We start from the raw sequence: 22832 nt of genomic DNA, 5'->3' as shown, positions 1-22832 counted from the left end.
ATTGCTGCCACATCTGGGCTGGTGCATCTGCTACTAGTCTCTCGCTCCTTGACAAGGTTCAAAAGAGAGTCGCAAACCTGATAGGCCCTGAACTGGCATCTAAGCTTCAGCCTCTGTCCCATCGACGAAATGTTGCATCCCTCTGCCTTTTCTACAAGTATTTTAGTGGTGAATGCTCTGATGAACTGCAATCACTTGTGCCCCCACGACGTGAGCACCCTCGACAAACCCGACAGGCTGCTAAATCCCACCCCCACACTGTAGAGATCTCTGGATGTAAAAGATCTTTTTACTTCAATAATTTCTTCCCGAGAACCGCTAGACTCTGGACTTCCATTCCAGGTCCCTGCTTCCCCAACAGTACTGACGTGCAGAAGTTCAAGTGTAACGTGAACCGACACCTTGCTGCCCAAATCCCTACATAGTACCCCAGTAGTTGTTGCCCCTGATAGTAGCCCCCTACACCAAAGTGGCAATTTGCCTTGTTTGGTGTGAAAATGTAATAAAAAAAAAAAAAAAAAAAAAAATTCAAATCTTGTCGGTAGCTGAATACTTGATGCTTCGCTAGGGCTATCAAGTGTATTTTTTATCAGGATGCCTTCACTAGACGGGATGCCTACCACAGCTTAAGAGAGTCCCATTTACCCTCAAGAGAAGGATAGACCACGCCAGTTTCTCAACCTTGTATTTTACCTCCTGGTACATACAGCGCCTCGCCTTCCCAAATGGTCACCCATCTGGTACTGGTCAGGTTCAACGTTGCTTAACTTGGTGATTTAACAAGAACCGGTGTGTCAACGTGATTGTGCCGTATTTTATTATAGGGATCATTAATTGATTAACATGAAAAATTATTTCAGGGTTTTTTTTTTGGTTTTTTTTGGGGTTTTTTTTTTTTTTTTGCATATATATTAGTGGCTAGGCAAGGTCACAGGGGAGACAACCAAATCAGCAAAACTAAAATGGCCTGCCAGGACACTATATATAGAAATTTGGGCATATTTTATTGGTTTGAAAATATAGGTTCTTTTTTTACCAATTGTCATAAAATTTTAACCATAGAAAAGTATTATAATTAGTGTTGGGACGATTCCTAAATTTTTTCCGATTCCAGGAAAATGTTGATTAACGATTCCGATACCAAGTACGATTCCGATTCTGATTCCTGTGGAATTGTTGTTTTGAAATATACCATTATATAATCGGGAGTTTTTGTGTAGCGAAAAAATCTGATACAGCGAAAAAGTGGAAATACAATTAAGGGAATTTCGAAAACGATTAGATTTTTTTCGTAAAATTTTTTTCATTGAAAATAGATATCAAAACAAATATTTTAACCATAAATTAATTGCGCCATGAAATTAATAACAATCAATTTCAGGAGTTATTTTATATATTAAAAAATATAAAGAAAAAGGGCGGATGTACACGAATGCTATCCCTGTAGCGAAATATGCATCGGCTCCGATGTTGTACGTTGTTCGATTGAGGGAGAAGTTATTATTTATGCGTGTGTGACCTAGTTTTTTTTTTGTTTTTTTTGTTTTTTGATATATTTTGGCTAGAAATTTGCGCATGATTTTCGTTATTATGATTTTATGTGTTTTTTTTTGGGGGGGGGATGAATTTTTTTTTTTTTTTTTTTTTTTTTTACCAGAGTTTATATAATTATTAACAGGAAAATTGGTGAAAGTGAAAATGGAATCCACGCTATTTTTAAATATTATTTTCAAGTTTAATTATGTTTACGGGACTATAAACCATTCACAAAATTTTGTGGATCTGCTTACTGGTGTTTGCACCAACAATATTGAAGCCTACTGATCTCGTATTAACTGAAATGGTCTCATGTTGATGAGGCCATGTATAGATAGGCTTATAACATGAAAAGTGAAAAAATATTAGATAATTTTGAAACATTTTTAGAGCACGTTCATGAAAAATATGGTAATTAAAAAAAAAAATCCCAATAAGTTTTGGGAAAAAAACATGTTTTGAACAATTGAAATTTTTATTTTTGAATAAAGAATAATTATGAAAACAAAAATAGTAGTGTTTCGTCGAGTAGTTTTTATTTTATTCAAGAAAATAAGAGGTACTCATGCACTTATTGAGCCGTGCTGAAATAATGACATTATTTAGAAAGCCATTCTTAACATGGAGACGGGAGGGTGTTGTGTACCTATTCTGTACTTTCACCTAACAATTTAATAAAAACAGGTATCGTAAAACTTTAATTAAACTCGAAAGTACTATTTAAAAATAGCACGAATCAATAAGTGCACTGGCATCAAATAACATTTCACTGTGTTCCCCCCCCCAGTTGGTTATAAATGAAAAAAAAAAACAGAATTGTCAGTTTAAATAACATCTATCATTGTGTTGAGTGTCATCATCCTCCCTTTTCATATTTCAGTAGTAATCTACCAATATGCCAGGGTTCCATTTTCCTTTAAAACGTTTCTCTATCGCTGAAATATCCTGATGGAATCTACCGTCATGTTCATCACTCGCATCAAGATTCACCACAAAATTTTTGAAAGTTAAAAAAAATAGGAGGCTTTAATTTTAGTACAACCCTCTTATAGTAAAGCACGCTCCGGATGCCCATGTATAGCCATCGTTCATTGCTAGCAAAAGTGCATTGAGAATGTTGGTGGCTCTGTATAAAAATAAATTCTGGAGCACAAAAGGTGGCTCATTTTTATGGTACCACTCGCGTCTTCGTAGCTCTTCGACTTTCCGAGTTGAAAAAAATTTTGAGGCTTTACTTTTGGATTTATTGCATCATCAAATGTTCAAAGACAGGAGATACAATATTCCTACACACACACATACACACACACACACACACTAGAAGAATACCCGTCCTAGGACAGGTAAAATTAATTTCCCAAACAAATCAGTTTTGTACCACATTTATGTCGCCTTATAAAAATTAAAATCAGGATATAATGATAATAATTCTAGTCTAGAATCGTGATTACGAATTTGAACATTCGTTTAGCCAAAATCACTATCAATAAATTCCCCCACTCTCTATCAGTGCTTAAACCTAAACATGGATTCCATCAACAAAGCTTCTTTCCGTGAACTTTCCGTCTGTGGAACTCTGTCCCAGTGGTCTGCTTTCCAGCTGACTACAATATTGTCGTCTTCAAGTACAACATAAACAAGTTCTTATTGAACCATCCTCGTAAATAATCTAATTATACCAAATTTCCACCACAAATGATTATTACACTACTGTCCCAATGAGTACAATACACACATTTACTCTTATCCTCAAGTAGCCTCCGGGTCTTGATATGTAGTAACCTCCTTGTAAAAAAAAAAAAAAAAAAAATTCATTATATAATTTGGATTTTACAAAATGTCTTAAATTTGAGAGTTTTTTTTTTCTTGCTCTTATTTACCTCTAACGAAGCATATTAACCACTTGGATGTAAGGGACTACTATTTGGCACCATGCCGAGGAAAGATTAACAAGATGTTGGTTTATGTTACATTTAAACTTCTGTCTATCAGTACAGTCAGAGAAGCAGGTAGCAGGAAGGGAATTTCAAAGTCTAGCTGGACTTATTACATTGAAGACAATTCAAGAAAGAGAGTCTATTGGTAGATGCAACAGCACTTCATGCACGAGCGAATGTTGGCCTTGTAGAGGTATAGGATACCCTCAGGTGTGTGTAGTCTTCTAGCTTGATAGAGGGAACCCACCTTTTTTGTAGCAGCCTTTGCAATGTCCTCAATGTATTTGTTCCAGTTCATATTGCCTGTGAATGTTAAGCCGAGTGAACCTTGACCATTCGGTGTCAAATGACTTGCAATCAAATTTAATGTAGATCTGAAATATTTGAATTTTTGAATGGAAAGTTGTGCCAATATTATGCCCCCCCCCCTGGAAAAAATTTTAAATGCTCCAAAGGAATTGAAATTGAGTGAATATTTATTAATTGATGTTTTATATGCATTATTAAAATTTTTTAAAATATCACAAGTATTTGAAATTTTATCCAGGAGTTTTCTTCCCTCCTCTTTGCTTAAAAACTAAATTCAACTACAGTAGAACCCCGAGATACGGCATTAAAAATTAGTAACAAAATACAATACAGTATTTAATAACATAATAAATAACACCATAAGGGGGGGGGGCAAATACCGTAACCAGGGGCTTGGAAAAACACAGTATTCCACAATGTAACCTGAAAAAAAAATGCATCCTCCTAAGGCCACCGTATCCCGGGGTTCTACTGTAGATATAGCCCACATTTGGACCCCTTGTGATTAGCATCTGGGTTATGAAATTGATATTGAATCCTACACATAGAAATATGTGTACGTATACACATGCCTAACATTATATAAAGATACACAAACATACAGCATATACATACACATACGTACACGCACTACACAGGACATAGTAGCTTCCTTTAGTCAGACTACTGTAACGGTGCCTGCATGTGGAATTTTTGTGGCACGAGTTGCGTAATCTCTAACCACACTTCTCCTGAGTCGGTGTTGTTAAATACCAGTGGTAAATGGAGGTTCAAGACAACTGGAAACAATGCCGGGATAAGCAGAGAGCACATACTGTAACTGAAATTTCCAAATAGTCACCCATTTGGTACAAGCCAAGCTCAACTTTGATTAACTTTGGTGATCCAATAACTGGTGTGTTAGCTTGATTATGCCATATTTATGCAAGACATATGACATACACACATACATACACCGCATACACATGCACACCACACAAGACATACACACATACATACACTGCATACACATGCACACCACACAAGACATACACACATACACACACCGCATACACATGCACACCACACAAGGCATACACACATACACACACCGCATACACATGCACACCACACAAGACATACACACATACATACACATGCACACCACACAAGACATACACACATACATACACCGCATACACATGCACACCACACAAGACATACACACATACACACACCGCATACACATGCACACCACACAAGACATACACACATACACACACCGCATACACATGCACACCACACAAGACATATACACATGCACACACCACATACACATGCACACAAGACATACACATACATACACCGCATACACATGCACACAAGACATACAAACATACATACATCGTATACACATGCACACCACACAAGACATACACACACCACATACACACGCACACCACACAAGACATACACACATACATACACCGCATAAACATGCACACCACACAAGACATAAAAACATACATACATCGTATACACATGCACACCACACAAGACATACACACATACATACACCGCATATACATACACATGCACACCACACAGGACATACACACATACATACATCGTATACACATGCACACCACACAAGACATACACACATACATACATCGTATACACATGCACACCACACAAGACATACACACATGCACACCACACAAGACATACACACATACATACACCACATACACATGCACACAACACACAAGACATACACACATACACACACCGCATACACATGCACACAACACACAAGACATACACACATACATACACAGTATACACATGCACACCACACAAGACATACACACATACATACACGGCATACACATGCACACCACACAAGACATACACACATACATACACGGCATACACATGCACACCACACAAGACATACACACATACATACACCGCATACACATGCACACCACACAAGCCATACACACATACACACACCGCATGCACATGCACACAAGACATACACACATACATACACCGCATATACATACACACACCACATACACATGCACACCACACAAGACATATACACATGTACACCACACAAGACATACACACATACATACACCGTATACATATGCACACCACACAAGACATACACACACTGCATACACATGCACACCACACAAGACATACACACATACATACACCGCATGCACACCACACAAGACATACACACAAGACATACACACATACACACACCGCATACACATGCACACCACACAAGACATACACACATACACACACCGCATACACATGCACACCACACAAGACATACACACATACATACACATGCACACCATACAAGACATACACACATACATACACCACATACACATGCACACCACACAAGACATACACACATACATACACCACATACACATGCACACTGCACAAGACATACATACATACACAAACACACTGCACAACAAAATGGTGTTTGTGGTAAGATAAGAACAAATTCTTTAAGAAGGAAGCCTGGGAAACAATAAGAAACGTACATCACAGGCTCAGATGTCAAAAGGGATGTATCCTCATCTTATCCCCAAACATCAACATCATTCCCTCCTACCATCTCAGACCCAACATATTTTTAACCCCTCCCCCCACCACCACACACACACAAAAAAAGGATTTATGTGGAAACCTTATATGCGTTGGATGTAACAGTAACAGAGATGCTACTATGTAACCCTTCCTCCCTCCACAGACACGCATCCCAGGGAGGGTTGAGGGGGTAAGAGTAAAAATGCCATGTTTGGAGATAAGTGAAAGTCTTCATAGAAAAAAACATCAGTTTTTTTTTTTCTTTTTTACAAAGGACTCACCATTTATCAAGGTCTGGAGGCCACCCGAGGATAATGGTTAATGAGTGTACGCTAGTTAATGGGAAAATATCGTAGCAACCGTTACTAGTGGAAATTTGGTAAATTGGAACCTTAAGAGGACGACTCATCAAGAACTTGTTTATGTTGGACTTGAAGACGACCATATTGTAGTCAGCTAGAAAGCAGACAAATGGAACAGAGGCATGCAGTTCTTAGAAAGAAACTTTGTTCATGGAATCTACGTTTAGGTTTAGACACATAAAGAGTGGGGAAATTATTGATAGTGGTTTCAGATAGATGAGTGTTTTTCATGAAAGTTTGACGAGGGGGGACCATAGATTGGAGCTCAAGTGAGCACTTGTCATGAAAATAATGATAAAGCAGAGACAGGCTCGCAATATCTTTTCTGTGAGAAAGAAATTGTCGGGAAGAGAAAAGAGCATCCCCTATTAAGCTAAAAAATCTATTTTGAACTCTGTCATGACAAAATAAGCACTTCTAGCAGCTCTTGCCCAGATGTGGCAACAGTACGTTCTAGGACGTACTTGGCTTTTATACAGGTAGAGAATTGCATCAGCAGTGAGATGCCAACTGGAGCAATAGAGTGATCCAACCATTTGTTTTATTATTATCGATAAGTTTTGTTAGTATATATATATAACGAATAGACTACCCCTTCTCCTAAGGAGGAGGTAATGCCTGGATGGATTATATCATGAGGAATAAATCAATACTACACTACACTCCCCCAAAAAGAGGAGAATAGTTTCAGAACATATAGTGACCTACTCTCTACACACACAAAAAAGGAGGTCATCCCTAGGAAGATATCATCACTAGGGAATAGATACTACACTATTCCTACTTATAAAGAAAAAAAAGAAGGTAATTCCTGGGAGGATGGTTTAATGATAATAGAATAGATACTACACCAGCCAACTTAAAGTAGAAAGTAATCCCTGGAAAGATGGTATAACCATGAAACAGATACTACAGTATATCCCCCCTCCTCTAAAATTAAAGGAGAAGATAATGTCTAGGGGGATGGTATAATGACAATAGAATGGATATTGCACTATAACTCTTAAAGGAAGAGGTAATGCCTGGGAAGATGGTATTATGACACTAGAACAGATACTACAACTTATTCGCCATTAAAAAAATAAAATTAAAATTAAAAAATAGAATATTAGTCTGAATTGTAAACTGAATTAAACATTAAAAGTTTTGGTCCGGCTTCAGACAGATATCAAATCTTCAATACTAATGAATTGTTACAAAGCTCTACTAATCCATTGAGCACTCTTCGTATAAATACTCAAATATGAATAGCTATATATCATAATATAAAGCACTCTCCACAACAGACACAAAAGGGGTGAAATGAAATGAAGCTGTGGTACTAATCCTACTGTGGTTTAACTGGCTTCTTCCAGAGGAGGAAGTTTCATGGAAGTATGAAATTCACAAGTGGTCTCCAGTCACATGTATATATCCCTGTTAGGGAAGATGACGATGTTAGGTTTTTGCAACTTTTGCAGGGAGGTGTTGATGACCCCTTACATACAGCGCCTGGTTTTCCCATATTGGTCACTCATCTGGTAATTCCAGATTTGTCACCCATCTGGTAATGACCAGGCTTGACATTGCTTTACTTTAGTGATTTTTTTTTTCTCACGTTCACCCCTAACAAACATATTGCCATTTGGATGTAAGGGGCTACTATTTAGGACCATGCCTAGGAAAGATTAAAAAGATGTTAGTTTACGTTACATTTAAACTTCTGCAAATCAGTACAACCAGGGAAGCAAGTAGCAGGAAGGGAATTCCAAAGCCTAGCTGTTTGAGGGAAAAAAAACTATTAGAGTAGAAAACTTTCTGGCATTTACAGACCTCAACAGTGAAGGGGTGAGATTTTATTGCTAAGCAGGTTTGTTGGGGATATGTACGTCGAGGGGGCACAAGTGCAATGAGTTCATCAGAGCATGTTCCATTAAAATATTTGTAAAACAGACAAGGCACAGAGATGCAGCATTGTGGTGATGGGACAGGGGTTGGAGCTTAGTTGACAAAGTGGGACCTAATAGATTGAAGACTCTTTTTTTTGGACTCTATCCCGGAGGGAGAAGCTAGTCGTAGATGCACAAGCTCAGACGTGGCAACAATACTCCATGCATGGGCGAATGGTGACCTTATAGAGGTACAGGATACTCTAAGGTGTGAGTAGTTTTCTAGCTTGATAGAGGGAACCCACTTTCTTTGCAGCAGCCTTCGCAATGTCCTCAATTTGTTTCAGTTCATATTGCCTGTGAATAGCAAGAACCGGTGTGTCCACAGTGATTATGCTGAGTGGATTGGAATGGATTATCTAGGATAGATCCATTGTATGACACGGACAAATTGACGCCACTCCAAAAATTGAATAATATAAAATGTCAAAAATAAGTCTCAGTTACGAATATCCAATAGTCTTTGTATTTTGGAATATATATTCTCAGCAACATGGTGAGTAACATGGGCACATTATTATTTTTTTGGTTCATGTCCAGAATTCCCCATATAGTAAAGAAACATAAGGAAAAACATATATGAGGTACATACCCCATTATGAAACTAAAATATCACATTCCAAAAATCATATAACTTGATCAAGTAGTTCTATTTTTATGAAGAAAATCATTTTTAAGCAATAAATGGGAATTCGTAGGTATTACAATATGGGACACTAAAAAAAAAGGAGGAAATAGAACAAAGGAACATAAAAGAAAGCTGGGGTGGGGTTGTTGGTTTGCAAGTTTGAATTATTGTTGAGTTATCTCCCTTTGTTTCTTGATATATTTTTTTCAATATGGTAGGCAAAACAGTCGCTCCTCGGTTATTCATAAAATTTGATTTTCTTTTTTAAAAATAAAACTACCAAATCAATTTATATGATTTTTGGAATATGATATTTTTGTTTCATCATAAGTACATATATTATACAGATTTTTCTTTATTTTTGTTTTTTAATATGAGGGAAAATTTTTTTTTTTAAATCTTAACATTGAGAGGGTGCGTGTATCCTAACTAACGTGTCTCATAAAAATTTAAAAAAATAAATTGTGCAGTCTGTTTTATGAAGGTCATTCCAAAAGTTGAGCCTCCTGTTTTTTTAACTCAAAAAGTTGAAGAGCTACAAAGACAGGAGTGATACCATTAAAACGAGCACCTTTTGCACTACCATTCTCAATGCACTTTTGCCAGGAATTCAATGATACATCTCTGATTCTGACCCACGTCCATGACAGGAGTTGATTTCTTAGTCTCATACTGTCAATATCTGCAACAGAGAGATGAAACTTTCAGCTCATGAATGCATAAGTTCAGTAAACATAAAAATGCAATTTGCAATCCTCTCTGATCCATTCAGGTGGGATGAAAAATAGGAGGCATTACTTTTCGAACGCCCTTGTAATGTGAGATTTTTGTTCATCATTAATCAAAATATCATATTTAAGCATATTTTAACGACCTGCTAGCATAAAAATAAAATCAAACATTGATTAAAAAGACAGAAAGAGATGTCTCATAAATCAATAAATAAACAAGTTGATTTTTTTCATACAGCATGAGGGAGTGGTATCTTTTTTTTTTTTTTTTTTTAGGGGGTGGTGTCATATTTTGGAAAACTGCCAACAATTCTCCCTACTCACTATCTGTTCCTAAAACTAAATAAAAATATATGCATTTATTTATTTATTTTTTTTTTTTATACATATTTTACATATATTGTATTCTTACTTGTATCAAGTGGAGTATCTGTGTTATATTTCGGGAAAAATCTTCCGTCCTCAGACATGTGTTGTGCTTTCAGACATGCATGCTAGGGCTGTTGTAAACGAAAATACCATGAGTAAAGTTCCTTTCTTAGAACTGCTTGTCACTGGAACACAATACCGCAGGACCGCTTCCCAGTTAACTACAACATGCTCGCTTTCAAGTGTAATATAACAAATTCTTATTAAGCTGCCCTCTTAAATAATTAAATTCTTCCAAATCACTGCTATCATTACAAATCATCACAGTGTTGTGGAACATTACAACGGGACTTCACAGCTTATAACATGGTATTTTTATCCCGGGCCCCCAAAATCAACAGAGATTAGCCCATTCCTGTAATGATCTGGTCTCTGTTGATTTTGCAGTGGGAGTTTAGTTCTGTGCAGTTCTAGGAGGTCCACCCTCCCAGGCCTTGCCTTCTCTCTTTGAGAAGGGGTTAGTTCATTGCTAATCACCTGAGGTGTCCTCACTGGAGAATGCTGACGATGCTGCCTAGACACGTTTTGCAGGCCAGAGTGCCTCTCCTCTGAGGCGCTGACTTCTTAATCCCACTTTCTGACCCTAGTGTCTAAGTTCTTGCAGTGGAAGAGAACTAAACAACCTTCTCAGTTTATAATGTCCATAACGTGGAATGGCTGACCCATTCAAATAAGACAGACAACGAGGGGAGGTTTTGTCATGATTTTGCCATTGCTTATGACCTCACTCAGATTGTTCGCGAACCCACCCGTGTGCCCGATACTACTGGTCAATATGCAAGCCTCCTAGACCTTTTTCTCTCAACTTCCCCTGAGCTATGTTCATGTTCCGTTCATTCTCCTCTACGATCCTCCGACCACTCCGTCGTATCAGTTAAGATGAAAATGAAATATAATAAGTCCCCAGACGTACCCTTCCACCGTACTGTATACCGATACTCTATGGCTGACTGGGACAGCTTCCGTACATTCATATCTGATTTACCTCTGCATTCCATGTTTAAAAAGGATGTGTCCTCTATAGTATCAGATCTAACCGAATGGTTAATTGTGGGCATAGATCGATTCACACCATCTAAAAAATTCCAACAAAAACCTAACAACCAGCCATGGTTCTCCCCAGAATGTGCTGCTACTATCGCGTGCAGAAATCACTTTTTCTGTAACTACAAACGTAATAGATGCACTGAGACTAAAGCTGCTTTCAGGAATGCCAGCAACCACTGTAAAAGAGTTATAAAAAATGCAAGAGAGCTATATGCCCAGTCTGTTAAATCCAAGGTAGCTGATCAGCAGCTTGGTTCCCGCCAGTTTTGGCAAATAACAAATAGGATCCTGAACAGAAATGTGCGTTCTATCCCAACCATTATCAATGGACCAGAGGTCATCTCGTCAGCATCAGACAAGGCCAAACTATTTGCAAAGAACTTTGCAGCTAATTCTACTCTGTGCGACGAAGGCCATCAACTCCCCATATTTCCTCCTATAACACAGAACACACTAGGTAACATACAAATATCTGTGCATGACGTCGCCAAGCTAATCAAGAACCTTGATTCCAGTAAAGCAACTGGCCCTGACGGCATCCCAATTATAATGTTAAAAAAGCTTCAACCAGAACTTGCTCCCATACTTACGAAACTGTTTAAGCATTGCCTTAAGGAGAAGTGCTTTCTGACTCCCTGGAAAACCTCATCAGTATGCCCTGTATTTAAGAATTCAGGTGATAAGTCATCTCTCTCTCAGTACAGACCAATAAACCTCTTGTGTGTTATGAGTAAGTTGCTGGAATCCATATTAAATAGAGAAATAGTAAACCACCTCAGCAGAAACAATCTTCTTAGTGACACACAATATGGTTTCCGTTCTGCAAGATCTACCGCAGATGTGCTAATGGTTATATCTCACAGGATTAGTGAATCTCTTGACAAAGGCTTCCTTTCTAGGGCAATTGCTCTTGACATATCAAAGGCCTTCGACAAGGTATGGCATAAGGGCCTACTTCACAAGATTTCCAGCTACGGTATAACTGGAAATGTTTTCTCAATCATTAAATCATTTCTCTCCGATAGGCTCATAAGAGTAGTGGTCGATGGACAAAAATCAGAGGCCTGCAGTATTAATGCTGGAGTCCCTCAAGGGTCAATGCTGAGCCCAACTCTCTTCCTGATCTACATCAATGACCTCCCTAAACACATACTTAAATCATTCGTTGACATCTATGCTGATGACACAACCATCTATTGCAACACATCAAAGGCTGTAAATGACAAAGTTCTCTCTGATTCTCTCTCCTCTGATCTCGAGTGCGTGGTTCATCTAAAACCAAACTCCTATCTTTACATCATCAACGCTCTGATCCCGATCTGGCATCAATTGAAATGGATGGCTCTCGTCTGGGAGAAGCCCCGTGTTTTGACAAGCTTCTGGGTTTGACCTTTACTCCTGATCTGAAATGGAACACGTACATCAAGTCTGTTGCCAAGGTCGTTGGAAAGATGGTGGGATTCTTCTACCGCTCCAGAAGATATCTCACTACTGATGCAATTCTCTATCTATATAAAAGCCAAGTACGTCCAAGGATGGAATACTGCTGCCATATCTGGGCAGGAGCTGCTAAAAACAGCCTATCCTGCCTTGACAGAGTACAAAATAGGCTTAGTGGGGGATGCCCTTTTCTCTACCCTGCAACCTCTCTCCCACAGAAGAGGCGTTGCAAGCCTATCTTTGTTTTATCGTTATTTCCATAGCAGGTGCTCGTCTGAACTCCAATCTCTGGTCCCCCCTCGCCAATCTTTCACGAAAAACACCCGTCTAGCTGAATCCACTGTGAAAAATTTCCCCCACTCTTTATCTGCACCAAAAAATTTTAAAAAATATGAAAAAGGGAGTTTTTGTTTCCACATTTAGTGAGCAGATCTGATTTTCCACATTGCTCCAACCTTACTTCTGATAGAGTCTTCTCCTGCCCTTTTCACAAAAGAAAAAAAGGAAAGTTTTAGAAGAGGAGGGAAGTAAGGTCAGAGATATCAGCTTCCGGAGGCGGGGGGGGGTAGCAAAAAGTTTAAGGAAAAAATGTTCATGATGAACCCTAACCACTGCTATTGCTCTGATTTCATTTACAGACACTATCTATCTGTACCACAACTGAATGCTCCTCCCTCTACTTTATTCTCCCTCCACCCCTACCGTGGTGCGGTGGGGTGGGGACTAAATAAATTGGTTGGACATGTTTTCTTCTTTTCCTCTCATGTTTTCCTAACCTGTTAGGTCAACTTTACATTTTCTATTACACCAGTATTAAAAAGGGGGACTTATTTACAAACACCGTTAGGCCTTTTGGGGGTAGGCGACGGTACAATGCTGTTATTTTTCTAGTTGGTAGATCGAGTAGATGCCTATTAGGTATAGAAGGTGTTGTGGCGCTAACGGGTGTCAATCCCACAAACTCAAAAATAATAATAAAATCAAGTGTAAAATGAAGTTGAAACAATCAAGCAAAGGTGACTGAAACGAATAGATAAATCAAATACAAAAATTATTTTTTTAAAAAATTGTAAATGAATGAAAAGAGAAGAAAGTTTCTTCTTAATTGAAAGTCTCTTCCTGCGACTGAGGTGATTGAATGTAAAGATGTAGAAAAGTGGAAGTTCTTGGTTAGAAATAACCAGTCTTTTTACGAAGGATTAAACAATATAAAAAGTCCACCGCTTACTTAGCGGAGAGATAGAAAAGGGTAATAAAAAGTCCATTAGGGTTGCAAGTCCGTATCCAGTATGGAGGAATTAATTGTCGAGCGCGCGCGTGTTTAATGTCCAAACGCGGACGGGTTGATGTTTACGCCATGGTGTTCAAAGGTCGACTGCCGTTTAAGCGCAAAAATGCCCTTTTTATACCTCTCCGACCGGCTCCAGAGAGGCCGTCAGAAAAAAACATTTTTTTAAAATTTGTTTTCCTTGTAATCCGATTGGATGAAAAGAATAACATCCTTATGATGTAAGATGCTTTAAGTGACGTCCGCACGAACAACTGAAGTTTCCTTTAAGATCCACCGAATTTGCGTGGGTGGGGAAAGGAAAATTTACGCGCAACTGAAACAATGTTTATACATCCATGCGCGCGCAACTGGGTTTTACCGTGACCATCGTCATAGATGGCCTGTCAGCTGAAAAATGACGTCATCGCCATAGGTCATAGCAAGCAAGATAAGTGGAACACAGACTGTCGATAATGAGCAGACATTTTTTACAGAAAGCTTCAAAATTGGATTAAAAAAGATAAACATGATACTTTGTACTGAAAGTCATCCAATATTAATAATAAAAATACTAATAATAAAAAACGGATTGAAAGGGAGAAAAGTTGTTAAGAAGTTTAAAAAGAAAAGGAATACGATTTGATTTGTATGAAACTGAAGTTTATTCAACAGAAATAAATAAAAATGAACAATAAATATTTTTTAAATCAAAGAAACAATATTTAAAAAATCCAAATTGAAAAACAAACGATAAATTAGTTTAACTGAAAAACGAACAATAAATTGGTTTAACTGAAAAACGAACAATAAATTAGTTTAACTGAAAAACGAACAATAAATTGGTTTAACTGAAAAACGAACAATAAATTGGTTTAACTGAAAAACGAACAATTAGTTTAACTGAATAACAAACAATAAGTTAAAAATTTAATTCAAACAAATGTTAGTATAAACAAAGTTACTAAGGCAGAAATATTCCAAACATTGAATATTAAAACTATTCAAAAATCTATTGTAGAATTTAAATTAAAAGTTTGAATTTTTCTTTTTCTGATATTTTTTTTTTTTACTAATATTGTCATTCTCTTTGCGATAAAAATTGTTTATAAGGGAATTCGATGAACTCCATAACAGCATTTCTTCAATTTGCTGAATAGTGTGACCCTCATCACAAGAGTCAACATGAAATAATCGATTTTGATCAGCCAAAATATTTAAAGTACATGGCTAATTTTTTCTGATGAATCGAATGTAAAAAAAGAATCGCATTTTGTAAGTTTGTTTATAACTATATAATTATATAAGACAAAATTATTAGTTATATCATTTGGGTATAGCAGAGAACCTCTGTTAATACCCTGAAAGTAGCTGTTTAATTTAGCTATTTCTTCAACAACCTCTCTCCCGGATATTAAATTTTTGCAGCTATTGCATTTCAGTTTTTTGAAAACTGCATGACAGCAATAACCTGCTAAGTATAATATAACAGGAAGTACTTCCTTGCATTGATTAACATTATCTTCTGTTACATCTATGTTAAATTTATAAACATGTAACTCTTGCTCCCTTGTCATTTCATCTCAGTTAGTTTCTTTTAAATTTTTCAATTCAATAGTTCGAGTATTAATTGGTAAGCTCAATTTTAAAACTGACAACATTCTGAGTTTTTTTCACATTCATACACCTGATGTATCGATATATTATACTGATCTCCACTAAGTTGGCGATACTGGCCAAACCTTGCCTCAAAGTTATCTGTCTGAAACTTTCCTGGTAATATATACACCATGTTCAGTACATTTATACAATATTTAGTCAATTCTAAAATTGCGTAAGTAGTATGGTGCAAAGCAGTATATGTTTCCTTTGTTAACTTACCAGTTCTTACAGGAATGCTATTCCAAGTTTCTGACCAGTCACAGAACACATTTAGGAAACTATAATTATCACTATTTAATGTAAGTGGATTAGCATATTTATTATGAAGTCAACAACCTTTATATGGTGTTTTTACGTTCAGTATTGTCCACCAAATATAAAATATTTGAATGTATTCTGCGATTTCTGCATATTTTGGCAAGCATTTCTGTTTTCCTAAGGTTAGCAAACCTTGAATAGTATATTCGTTGAAAATTTGCAAAACCAAATTAACATTTTACCTTTCAAAAGTAGTCGGAGAAAGAGCTTTTGAAGTCAACCTATAGCAATATTTCACAAGTGATTGAGATTCTAGGGCATAAAGTTTATGTAAACTAGAAAATGGAGCACTTTGGATGTTATCTAATTCATGATTTCCATTATAACAAAACTTTGGGAACATCATGCATTTATGTTCATCTTTTTGGCCAAGCCAATTGTTTCTAATACATTTTAATATATGCACTGAGTCGAATAAGAAGAAAAGAGGGCTAGACGTTCTAACTGGAAGGAGATATACAATTGAAAGCTTTTTTATTTATTGCATTATTATCTGTTATAACAGATAATACCTTAAACCCTATATCTTCTAAGCCAATTATTACACGTTTGATTATGTCAAATAAATTCTCAGTTAGAAATTTAGTTGGCATAACATGCACAACATCCAGCAACCCAGGTTATGACTTGCTTTTATGGTTGTGAGCAAAAAAAGATGGGAGGGGGGGGGGCTTTCTTAATACACAAATCCATTTATAGTGAGAATTTAGCAGGATGGAATTAAAGACATTTGACCAATGATATCAGCCCCCTTTTCAAACAAGGAGATAATGTCTGGGAGGACGACCTCCCAAGACCAACTAGTAATAAATACTATACTTTAAATCTAACCAAAAGGCTCAACGAGGATGATCAGTTGTACCCCATGATGATTTAAAGTGTGGAGATAATGCCTGGGAGAGGGTTTTCCCATTAGAACAGATACTACATGTTAAACTCAAAAGACTGAGTGAGAGATTGTATGGGGGTGGGGTGGGAGTCAACAATGCTTTGTGTTTAAAAACGAGGAGGTAATACCTGGATCACACGCTCCTCCTCCTCCTCCCTCCAACTAGGACAAATACTACATTTAAAAATCTCAAAGGGCTGAGTGAATGTACATGTGTGTGTGTGGGGGGGGGGCGTAATAACAATTCTATTTTCTAAAACTTGGAGATAATGCCTGATAGGGTAGTGTCTGCCCAGTCTCTGTCCCTCAAGACTGAAACTAGAACAGATACTACATTTTAATCTCAACCAGAAGCATATTAATGGGAAGGGAGTAACAGATGATGTCAACAAGTATTAATTTAATTTCTCTGACATCCTTACCAATTTTGGTGGAGAAATTTGCTATGCTTAAATGACTTCTACTGCTGAGTTACCCAACAAAGTTTTTTTGGGTTTTTTTTCTTTGTAGTGGGGGGGGGGAGAGGGGCATATTTCCCAGAAGTTTATTTTTTTTTATGAATAAGAACTGTGGGTGTGGGTGCAAGAATGTACAAAATCGTTTTATAATCTAATTTATAAAACTCACTATGTCTGTCCGTCTGTTTCCATATTTTCAAACTCTATCTCTTCTGAAATTAAAAGTCGCAGCGAGGCACTAGATAGAGGCCTCAAATGATTGGATTTTTTTATGGACCGTTCTTTTGTGTATCTTTAGTCGGTTAAAATAGTTTTTAAAGGTTTAAAATTGAAAAAAAAACGTTATACATTTTGTACATTCATCTTAGTTTATTTTTAATCAGTTTATTTGTATGTTACCTTGGTACAGTGGTAACATCACCAGCTTTGAATGTTACAGTTTTGCTTTCAGTTTCGATTCTAGCTGATGGCACCAATTTTTTTTTTTTTTCACTTTTGAAATCACGACTATAATAATATATACGAAATCTAAACAAATTCAAATATCATATTTAAGCGTATTTTACGAATGCGCAAAGCCCCCCCCCCCCCCCGCTAGTATTAAACAAATTACTCATAAAAATAATTCCTTAATAGATAAGTAATAAACATTTATTTCTCCTCGTCTGTTCCAATTTTTCTCATGATCATGGCTGCCGCATTCACCCTGGCTGGGTCGGTTGAGTCAGCTGTTTCCAAAAAGTTCATCAAATCCCAAACACTGGCTGACCAAGCACAGCGATCCAAGGTTACTTCCATTATGAGTGCAAACCATTTGTGGTTCCAGCGACGGATCCCATAATGGTAAGTTCCAGAATCAGTTCAGCATCCTGCTCCACTATCCTGAGCCAGGTTTTGAGTTGGCCACCATGACGTTTCTTCCAGCTTGGTGGTGGTGGTGAGTTAATTTCATAAATAAAGTCACCTGTTATCAAAGAGCATGGATGAACCAATGAAGGCGTCTGGCAAGGAGAGGTTTTTGGAAAGAGTAGATCTTGTAGTGAGTGCGAATTGTACTGTTGGGGATAAATTGTTGCCAGCGGACACAGAGGATGCGGCATACACAGTGATGGGTGAATACCTGCCGTTTGCATAGGTCACTTGCTTGCATAGGCCAAGTCTTGCAGCCATAAAGGCGAATATCACAAGCAAAAGTTTGGTAGATCCTGACTTTGATGTTCAGTCTCATTTCTTTTCGAGACCAAAACCGTGATCGAAGTCGACAGAAGGCGATGCGGTTGAGGATGTTGTCCTCCCCTTGACCTGTAGCGGTAATGATGGCACCAAGATATTTGAACCAGAAACTACTGAGCCGATCTGGCTGAAATTTTGTATGGTCCCTTTGTTATAGTAAGGTGCAGCAAACGAAGTGTTATGCTATCTGAGTAATAGATTATAGTAATAGATTAATAAGGATTAACAGAGATTAGTATTTAATGCAAAAAAAATGAGCACAAATTTAAGCATATTCAACCTTCGCTTTGACTAAAACATTCATTCTAAGTCAACAGGCTATAACTTTTGCACGTTTTACTGGGTTTATCCATCTAGTGTACAAGTCACTGATTTCTCATCATTTTGTTGTTTTATTGTGACAAATATCCTCCTCATCATCATCATATTAACTTAAAAACCTATTTTTTCATGCTGACATGTGTTGGACGGCTTTAATAAATTGACTTCCAAACTGACCTATCTCTGACCAGGTCCTTATTTATCCCTCTTTCTCTCAAGTTCAGTTTCATCACTTCCTTCCATATTTTCCTTGAGCTTCTTTGAATTGCACCTATTTTAGCCGTTTTGCATCAACCAATCCAAGAACTCTCGTCTATTTTTTTTTTCAACAAGTTTGTCAAAACCTTGGTAACAATATGCAAAATATTTTTTTAAAGTTTTGTTAAATTAAAAAAAAAAAAACCTCCCCTCTCTCTCTCTCTCTCTCTCTCTCTCTCTCTCTCTCTCTCCAAATAATTCTTCATTTTTATGCATTTTTTGATTTGGAATCGATAATTTTATCCGAAACAAGTAATTTTGAACAGAATCAGTAACTGCATTGGAATTGAGAAAAATATTGGAATTGTCTCATCAGTAATACTGTTATATACTGGTGGTATTAAGATGACGTATATTCTGTGTTGTTGTTGTTGTTGTTCATCTTAGGAAGAGTCTTAGTGAGAGATTAAAGTCTTAGGAGTGTTCACGTGTTGTTGAATGTTCACATGTCTTAAGATGTTCATGTTTGTTGTGATATTGGGGGACATAAACAGGGTATATATAAAGAGAGAGACAGTTCTTATATATAACGACAGGGTACATGTTAATACAGGAGAACCGACAGCATGTAATACACAATGAGAGGAGATTTGATATATAGATAGATAGACCGAGAGTTTGACATTGAAGAGATCTAGAGACAGTCTTAGGAGTGTTCATATTGTTTGGAGATGGAGACATTGGTGAGATATAGAGAGGTATATATTAAGAGAGCTGACAGTTCTTATATATATAATAGCCAACGGCATGTAATACACAATGAGAGGAGATTTGATATTTATACTTTTGACAGTTCTGTGAACGAGAGTGTTTCTATAACATTTATACCCTGACACATATACTTTCTAACACATATATCTGTTAGATGATGATTTTATCAAGATTCTTATAACATAAATGGACAATACCTTTTCTGTTGAATAACACGACGACGCAGATACAAAAACACATGATGACGTCCTTTATTACATGAACGGCCCTGATTTCGCTCGAGGAATTCAAAGTTTCTTTACTTGACTTTTCTTCTCTAACCTCTGCTTCCAAGGTTTGGTCTGTTTCTGACCTCTCTCTTGGCTCTTCTCCCCTCTTTCTCCCAGACTGCATTTAAAACTCTACCTATATTGAGAACTCGTCACGTCATCGCATGATTAAACATGTGCTCATCGAACACGTTGCCTTGACATGCGTCACGCTGCAAAACTTTACATGACCCTGAGTTCAGTAACCTATTTTTCGAATAACCTCTTTACAAAATATGTTTACAATTTCAATTGATGATTAAATTCCTTATTTTAATTTTCACAGAAACAAATTTCATTATTACATTCCTTTTCCAATAAACACATATCTAACTATTTTGTGTGAGCTAAACAATTGCGATTCCACATTCCTTATTTTAAATAACATTCTGTATTTATTTTAACTTATGATTGGAATTTTCAATTCCAAATCTAGCTTCACAAGTTCGAATCCTTGACTATCCTATTTCATATTTACTCACAAGAACAGGCTTCTGTTATTGTAACAATAATTACTTCTGCGCCCCCCCCCTTTATATTTTTATATAAAGAAATTTAAGACAAAATAAAACAATATATGTGTATATGAATTTATTTATCAGTTCAATAACAAAATAACATCATATACAAAGAGGGGGGTCATAAACACTCTTTATTCCTAGGCATTTTGAAGCCTCATCAGAAGAGAAGAAGGAAATTAAGTTACAGATATAGAGAAATAGAACATCTAGCTTAGGATACATTAGGATGGAAATATAAAAATAGAGGGAAGATTAATGAAATATAAAAACATTGAGTTGGAAGTTTTGGAATTATAGGAGGCTGTTTTTTTAATTTTGGTATTATAGGAGAGTCAGATGTTTTGTAATTTTTTGGAAGTCAGAAATTTTGGAATTATAGGAGTTGAAAATTTTGGAATCTTTTAATTATAGTAGTCCGAGTCCTTTCAACTTCACAACTATGACTGAAATATTTGTCTTTAGAATTTCATTAGAATTTTTTAATTTCTTTGTTTTGCAGGCTGAAAGCAAGTCAAAAGATGAAGAGGCAGAATCTGACGGAGGCGAGAGCAGTAAAGGAGAAGAAGAAGAGGAGGAGGAGGAAGAGGATGAAGGAACCGATTAAATGAACCACCCTTTATCCTGTCTCCTTGTTGCCGTTTGTTTGGCAACACTGCATTTTTTTTTTTTTTTTTGCGCCACTGTCAAACACAGGGCAGGAAAAAAAATTAATCTTTTTTTTTTTTTTTTTAATTTTTTCTATTCATTTTTATTAAGTGTGATTGATCCCCCATCCCATCCTTCCCCCTTTTTTGTGAAGTGTCATTTTTCGTTTTACTCATCGTCTGATCCATTGGTTTCATCAAGAATGATTACAGCATTATTTTTAAAGTAAATATTTTCAAGTTAAGCATAAATTAAAAAAAAAAAAAAAAATTTTATATAAATTTATGGCACTATAAAAAAATGGATTCATTTTAAAACAATAAAACTGTAAGCAAAGCTTCTTTTGAATTATTTTATTAGCTTTTATCTAATATATTAAGAAAAGTCACCCGGATTTTTAATGTCAGACCCAAATATTATTTAAATTGACAAATTAAGCTTTGATTCTGACTAGCCAATTTTCATCTATTTTTGTGCCATGTTACCTGTAATATAATTACTTAGTTACAATTTATATGAAAAATTACTCAGTCCAACTCAGACAATTTTGATATAAAACATTTTTATATAATCACCTTAAAATGAGTCATATTGTAGATTGAAGAATATAATAGAAGTTGTCTACCTTATATGGAAAGAAATAATAATTCAAACAATTACACTGCATCCTGATCATTAATTAAAATTTTTCATTTGATGTATTCATTACGTAAATTTTCTTGACTTGTACCTTTTTTTTTTCTTTTTTTTTTTTTACCCCTCCCGGAAAAAATTGTAGGTTTTAGTTTTTCGGAAATAAAATGTTTTCATCAATGTTTGATCCACCAATGGACTTGTAGTCGTCCTCTCCTAAATTTTTTTTTTTTTTACAACACTTTTTTTTGTTCCATCTTCCTCAGGCGATAGAAGCAGAGGACCACGTAAAGATGTCACACATCTGCAAATAAAACGACAGTCATCGAACCCCCTTTGAGCCGCCCTTTTTGGAAATTAGTTCTTAGTTTTCTATTGTGTGTCATTTATGTCAGTTCTACTTAATTAATCGATTGAAATATAAAGCAGGGATGCGAGTTCTCCAGTCCATCTTTTTTGTAATTAAGAAATTGTTTTTTGTGTGCATTATAATTGGATATAAAAAAAAAAAAAATGGATTTCAAGTAAAAACACTATTACATCATTATGTATCATGTCGAAATTATTAAAAATTACAAAAAATATGAAAAATGACGAGAGTAAAAAAAAATAATTACAATAAAAATAGAATTTATCAAATTATACAATCTTGTT

The 22832-nt window shown here is 36.3% G+C and overlaps 1 long non-coding RNA gene across 1 annotated transcript in view; it reads left to right on the top strand.

The window, feature by feature from the left end:
* The window catches only part of LOC145293704 (uncharacterized), a 90994-nt gene extending 68617 nt beyond the window's left edge, over nt 1-22377 (top strand). The window contains exon 4 of the long non-coding RNA XR_013869751.1: nt 21400-22377. This is a non-coding gene — a long non-coding RNA (uncharacterized LOC145293704). The remainder of the gene's footprint in view (nt 1-21399) is intronic.
* The last annotated feature ends 455 nt before the right edge of the window (nt 22378-22832 follow it).

This window comes from Euprymna scolopes, chromosome 15 (genome assembly GCF_053919585.1).
Source record: "Euprymna scolopes isolate OS-2025 chromosome 15, ASM5391958v1, whole genome shotgun sequence".
Classification (NCBI taxonomy): domain Eukaryota; kingdom Metazoa; phylum Mollusca; class Cephalopoda; order Sepiida; family Sepiolidae; genus Euprymna; species Euprymna scolopes.
This window is presented reverse-complemented; position numbering and strand designations above follow the sequence as displayed.